This window comes from Triticum dicoccoides, chromosome 4A (genome assembly GCF_002162155.2).
Source record: "Triticum dicoccoides isolate Atlit2015 ecotype Zavitan chromosome 4A, WEW_v2.0, whole genome shotgun sequence".
NCBI classification, from domain to species: Eukaryota; Viridiplantae; Streptophyta; class Magnoliopsida; order Poales; family Poaceae; genus Triticum; species Triticum dicoccoides.
Genome location: NC_041386.1, coordinates 694,559,962 through 694,567,645, shown reverse-complemented (window position 1 = coordinate 694,567,645; position 7,684 = coordinate 694,559,962).

The following is a 7,684-nucleotide window of genomic DNA, read 5'->3' as shown; positions in this document are numbered from 1 at the left end:
GTTTGGGACTCGCCTTCGATAGAGGGGGCGTGGCGACGGGCGCGGTTGGGTTACCCACGCCCGTATTGATGAGAATCCCGGATTAAGGGGGAACAAGATCTCTGCTTCGACAAGACGTGCCAAGGAAACCGCTTCGCTAAATGCGCTGAGGTGGTAGAGTAAAAAACGATTCAAGTAATGGCTTGGTAGTGGCGTGACGTCATGCCGCAAAAAACGTCAGCAGATTGAACTTGTGTATATATTATTCTCTCTACGGTGGAATGTGGAATTTATTTTGCAGAGCCGGACACTATCCTAGTGTTCACAATCTTCTATCATTTGGAGAAGGAACCCGCCTTGCAATGCCAAGCAATATACGCGCCAGACTTATCGTCATTGAAGCCTGGTTCAGGGGCTACTGAGGGAGTCCTGGATTAGGGGGTGTCCGGATAGCCGACTACCATCATCAGCCGAACTATCATCGGCCAGACTATCATCATCGACCGGACTCCAAGACTATGAAGATACAAGATTGAAGACTTCGCCCCGTGTCCGGATGGGACTTTCCTTGGCGTGGAAGGCAAGCTTGGTCATACGGATATGTAGATCTCCTACCATTGTAACCGACTCTATGTAACCCTAGCCCTCTCCGGTGTCTATATAAACCGGATGGCTCTAGTCCGTAGGACACAACAACAACAACAACCATTACAATCATACCATAGGCTAGCTTCTAGGGTTTAGCCTCCTTGATCTCGTGGTAGATCCACTCTTGTAAACATCCACAATATCAATATCAATCAAGCAGGACGTAGGGTTTTACCTCCATCAAGAGGGCCTGAACCTGGGTAAAACATCGTGTCCCTTGTCTCATGTTACCATCCGCCTAGACGCACAGTTCGGGACCCCCTACCCGAGATCCGCCGGTTTTGACACCGACAAGTCCCCTGGACTTGTTGAGGACACGGTAAGAATGAGAGTTTGTAGCATAACCAACAAATATACCCTCATGAGCTCTAGCCTCAAATTTAGAGAAACGAACACCTTTCTTGAGAATGAAAAACTCACAACCAAACACCCGGAAGTACTTGAGGTTGGGCTTGTTACCGGTGCGTATTTCATATCGAGTTTTATTCAAGCCTTTTGCAGAGATATAGCCGATTGGATGCATGACACGCGGTGTTGATGGCTTCGGCCCAAAAGTTGTAAGGAGACTTGAACTCCGCCATCATGGTCCTTGCTGCATCCATCAACGTCCGGTTCTTCCTCTCTGCTACACCATTTTGTTGAGGGCTGTATGGTGCAGAATATTGATGCTTGATCCCCTCATCACTAAGAAACTCATCCAAGGTGTAGTTCTTGAATTTGGTGCCGTTGTCACTTCTTATTGTCAAGATCTTTGCATCGTGTTGACGTTGAGCTTCATTTGCAAAGTCGATGATAGTTTGTTGAGTTTCACTCTTCCTCTTGAAGAAATATACCCAAGTGTACCTTGAGTAATCACCGACAATCACCAAGCAATACTTTATACCCCCAAGACTATCGAAGGATGGAGGCCCAAAGAGATCCATGTGTATGAGCTCCAAGGGTCTCTTCGAGTAGATGATAGTCGTGGGAGGGTGAGCCTTCTCATGTAACTTTCCTTCAATACAAGCACTGCAAGCACGATCTTTGGCAAAGCTAACGTTTGTTAGTCCAAGGACATGGTCCCCCTTGAGAAGACTTTGCAAATATCTCATATTGACATGGGCTAAGCGGCGATGCCAAAGCCACCCCACATCAACTTTAGCCATTAGGCATGTCGCGGTCTTAGTAGGTCGCTCCGAAAAGTTAATCACATAAAGACAATTCTCGACATGCCCAACAAAGGCTACTTTAAGAGTCTTGCTCCACAAGAGGGCCACGGTATCAATATCAAAGAATGTGGCAAAACCCATGAGTGCAAGTTGACAAATGGAAAGTAAATTGTATGCAAGGGACTCAGCAAGCATGACTTTCTCGATCGTGGGATCATGAGAAATGACAACCTTGCCAAGACCCAATACCTTAGAAGACGAGGCATCACCCCACTCGACATTGGTGGGCATAGATGGGATCTTGTGCACATCCACCACCAAGTCCTTGCTTCCGATCATATGATTTGTGGCACCACTATCGAGCAACCATGATTCCCCACCGAAAGCAAACACATACAAGAGATCAATGCTTGGTTTTAGGTACCCATTTTGTAATGGGTCCGTTGATGTTAGTAACAAGGGTCTTAGGAACCCAAATAGACCATTCAATGTACTCATAAGGATAACCAACAAATTTAGCATAAACATGCCCATCACTAGCATGACACAACACATAAGAAGGGTTAAAGTCGTCGGCTTTGTTGGAAGGGGTGGTATTGCCCTTTTTGACATCACCACCATTCACATTGTTCTTCTTCTCCTTAGAAGCACCCTCTCCCTCCTTCACAAAAGTTTTCTTGATAGGAGGAGGTCGTCTGGTCTTGTCATTCTTCTTCTTGTTCTTGGACTTGGGTGCGAACCCAACTCCCTCCTTGGCCGCAACTTCCTTTTGATTGCTCAAAAGGTCATTGAGATTCTTCTCACCTTGTATGCAAGAGACAAGGCCTTTCTCAACTTGCTCCTTCAACTTGGCATTCTCCTCCACAAGATGCACATGCTCACAATACGGGTTAGTGGCATCTGCATTATCAATTAAGACCATATGAGGGAAAGTGGCTTTCTCCATGGTTAGCTTCACTTCGAGTTTATCATGAGACTCCTTGAGGCTAGCATGAGTGCTCCCTTAGATCATCGATCTCCTGCTCAAGGCTTAATATCTTTTTACACAGTTCCTGTTTGTTCTCCTGCAAGAGATGAAAAGGGATAAACTCGATCTTAGGTTTCTGTGCTCTACCAGGGAGGCCTTACTTTTTAAACTCCACATGCATGTCCCCAGGTTGAGGTAATGGGACTTCATCTTCATCTGAGCTCGTCTCCTCAATTCCCTTAGGCTCGTAGTCTTCTTCTTCCTCTGTGGTCCAACCATAATGGTCCATGTCCCCATAGACCTTAGGGTCCGCAAGGTAATCAGCCACATAGCTTTCTCCCTCCAAATCCTGGGATGACATATTGTTCAAGTCTGCGATGGAGACAGCTCAAGGCAAAAACAGAGGATATTTGCGTGATACGGTGGCCAAAACCTTCGGGAGATTATATAATGAATTTTTACCAACCAAAAGAAGTATCGTGCAAGAAAACGGAGTCTGGAGAGCACACGAGGTGCCCACAAGGCAGGGGGCGCGCCCTCCACCCTAGAAATTTTACAGGAGTCCTAAATGAACCTCCTATAAAAACCGGCGTGACCAAGGAAACTTCTTATACCTTTAATGTCCTTTGGACACGACATCTTTTCAATGGCATCAACTTTAGATTTATCAACTTCAAATACCTCTTTCAGAAATTTTGTGCCCCAAGACAATGCCTTCATTAACCATAAAGTGGCACTTCTCCCAATTTAAGACAAGACTAGTGTCTTTGCACCTCTGCAAAACTCGATCAAGGTTTCTCAAGAAATCATCAAAAGAAGATCCATAAACGGAGAAATCATCCATGAAAACTTCACAAATCTTTTCACAATAGTCAGAGAATATAGCCCTCATGCATCTTTGAAAGGTAGCAGGTGCATTACATAAACCAAAAGGCATACGTCTATAAGAAAAAGTACCAAAAGGACAATTAAAAGTGGTATTTTCTTGATCCTCCGCTGATACAAGTATTTGAGAGAAACCAGAGTAACCATATAGAAAGCAAAAATGTGTATGTTTGGATAATCATTCTAGCATTTGATCAATAAAAGGTAAGGGGTAATGATCCTTTTTAGTAGCTTTATTTAATTTGTGGAAATCAATTACCATCCTATAACCTATAACAATTCTTTGTGGGATCAATTCATCTTTATCATTAGGAACGACAGTAATACATCCCTTCTTAGGGACACAATGAACAGGACCTGCCTCTAGGAGCTTTAGTATTTCCTTTCTTACCACTTCCTTCATCTTAGGATTTAATCGTCGTTGGTGATCAATAACTGGTTTGACGTCTTCATCCAAATTTATTTTGTGTTGACATAGAGTGGGACTAATACCCTTAAGATCATCAAGAGTATATCCAATAGCAGCATGGTGCTTCTTCAGAGTTTTCAATAATCTCTCCTCTTCCTGCTCTGAAAGGTTAGCACTAATAATAACAGGATATATTTTCTTTTCATCAAGATAAGCATATTTAAGAGTATCAGGTAATGGTTTAAGCTCGAACACAGGATCACCCTTGGGTGGTGGAGGATCCCCTAGAATTTCAACTGGCAAGTTGTGTTTCAAAATGGGTCCCTGTTTAAAGAGTACTTCATCTATTCCCTTCTTTCATTCATAAACATATCATTTTCATGGTCTAGAAAATATTGTTCTAAAGGATCATTAGGAGGCACGGCAATAGAAACAAGACCAACAATTTCATCCTTACTAGGCAATTCTTTATCATGGGGTTGTCTACGAAATTTGGCAAAATTAAACTCATGATTCATATCGTCCAAACCAATCGTAACAATATCTTTTTCGCAGTCTATCCTAGCATTAACAGTACTCAAGAAGGGTCTACCAAATATAATAGGACAAAAGCTATCTTGTGGGGAACCAAGAACAAGAAAATCAGCAGGATATTTAACTTTCCCACACAAGACTTCAACATCTCTAACAATCCCAAATGGTGAAATAGTATCTCTATTGGCAAGCTTAATTGTGACATCTATTTCTTCTATCTCAGCAGGTGCAATATCATGCATAATTTCTGTATATAAGGAATAAGGTATTGCACTAGCACTAGCACCCATATCACATAAGCCATGATAACAATGATATCCTATTTTAACAGAAATAACAGGCATGCCTACAATAGGTCTATGTTTATTCTTAGAATCGGGTCTAGCAATTCTAGCAGCTTCATCACATAAGTAAATAACATGCCCCTCAATATTATCAGCCAAGAGATCTTTAACCACAACAATATTAGGTTCAACTATAATTTGCACAGGTGGTGTAGGTGTTTTAGTATTACTCTTATGAACCACAGTTGAAGCTTTAGTGTGATCTTTTATCCTAACAGGGAAAGGGAGTTTCTCAATATAAGTAGTAGGGACAATAGGATCATTATAAGTGATAGTCTTTTCTTCAACTTAAATTGGTGCAACTACTTTTACTTCAGTGGGGGGATTATATTTAAACCACTTCTACTTAGGTAGGTCAACATGAGTAGCCAATGATTCACATAAAGAAGCTACTATCTCAGAGTCAAGTCCATATTTAGTGCTAAAGTCACGGAAGACATTGGTATCCATAAAAGATTTAACACAATCAAACTTAGGTGTCATACGTGACTCCTTACCTTCATCGAGATCCCAATCTTCAGAGTTGAATTTAATTTTTTCCAATAAATCCCATTTGAATTCAATAGTCTTCATCATAAAAGACCCAACAAAAGAAGTATCGAGCATGGAACGATTATTGAGAGAAAGCTAAGCATAAATTTTTTGAATAATCATTTCTCTTGAGAGCTCATGATTGGGGAATGAATATAACATTGACTTAAGCCTCCCCCAAGCTTGAGCGATGCTTTCTCCTTCGTGAGGCCCGAAATTATATATGTAGTTACGATCACAATGAACAAGATGCATAGGATAAAACTTCTGATGAAATTCCAATTTCAATCGGTTGTACTTCCATGATCCCATATCATCACATAGACTAAACCATGTCAATGCCTCTCCCTTCAAAGATAAAGGGAAAACCTTCTTATTGATAACATCCTCAGGCATACCTGCAAGCTTAAATAATCCACAAACTACATCCACATAGATTAGGTGCAAGTCGGGATGTAATGTTCCATCTCCTGTAAAAGGATTAGCTAGCAGTTTATCTACCATACCCAAAGGAATTTCAAAGTAAACATTTTCAGTTGGTTCAGTAGGTTGAGGAGCAACTCTTTTCCATACTGGTCGGGGTGAAGATACCCCGAACAAGCTCCTCAAAGGATTATGTTCCATAGTAACAAGTGACAGTAAATTTCAGCACACTATATAAATTTTTCCTTACCAAGTTCCACTTACCAAAGGTGCTTCACTCCCCGGAAACAGCGCTAGAAAAGAGTCTTAATGACCCATAAGTGTAGGGGGTTTATCGTAGTCCTTTCGATAAGTAAGAGTGTCGAACCCAACGAGGAGCAGAAGGAAATGACAAGCGGTTTTCAGTAAGGTTTTCAGTAATGTTGGAAAGATTGTGGTCTACCTCCTATTCCTCCACGCTTATCCGTGGCACCGCTCACAATTCGCATCTCTAAGGCTAGGGGGTAGGGACCTTCTTATACTATCTTTCCAAAGAGTCCACCTCTTATACACATATAAGATTCCTAGTTGTTTCCACTAGTTTCCGGGATAGAGTCCAGATCAAATACCAACCACGATCATATTTGTCTATTAACGGATTCTACCTGTTATGTCCCCGGAGCAATGCGCTTGTGAGCAACACGCCATAATAGAGTGTAAATTCCTCTGATTATGTAGATCAACATTAGGGTTGTAATCTAACTATACGATCTAGCTCCTTCCAATCATCAGTGTACCCGGGTAGTCTTTCCAATATAAATAGTATATTGTATTCCATTGATAATCCACCAGCTTCCTTAAGCATATATTACTTAAGTACATTCCAACAAGTAACAATTCCATGCTAAACATGTAAAGCAATTCCATGTATAAATACATGTATAATTCCATAATGAGGTATTCTGAATATTAACAATTCTAAGTAATTTGAATATAGTTGCAGGACACATAATTCCAACATTCCCACTTGTCCAAAACGATCATTCAAATATTCGTAAAGCAATAGCCTTAACATGCTTACCAAACACCTCATGACTAATAGGCTTAGTCAAGGGGTCAGCAACCAGTCCCTCGGTATGTTTCCTTGCTGTGACACTTATGTAACGCCCTGGATTCGATGCGCCAGGTGTTTGCCAGTTATTGGCCGTCGTTGTCATGTCATTTGCTTGCGTGTTGCATTTTGCCATGTCGTCATCTGCATTCCATCTGCATGTTTTTCAAACTTGCATCCGTTCGGGTTCTCCCGGTTCTCTCCGTTGTTCGTTCGAAGTCCGAACCTCTCGCGCACGCCCGTCGCCCCTCTCAGACCTTGTTTTCGTGTGCGTGTATTCAACTTTCTCGGAATGGCCCGAGGCTTGCCAAGCGGCCTTGGTATAGCACCGGTAGACCGCCTGTCAAGTTTCATGCCATTTGGAGTCCGTTTGATACTCCAACGGTTAACCGGGTAACCATAAAACCTCCCCTTCTCTTTGCAGCTCAACACCCCTTCCAAACTGGCCCAAATCCCAGCAAACTGCCCTCTATGCTCTCGGTCGTTCGATCACGATCGAGTGGCCAAAAACCGCTCCTCATTTGGACTCTCCTAGCTCCCTCTACCTATATATTTGTGTCTCCCCCCGAATTTCGCAGTCCAAACCCCCGAAACCCTAGCCTCTTCCTCCTCCTGCCGCCGGACGTGTCCACCCCGGCCGGACACGTCCGCTGCCGCCCCTCGCCCAACCAGGGAGCGCCACGTGGCACTCTCGCCGCCTCCGCCGTCCGGCCCGCCCGGCCGACG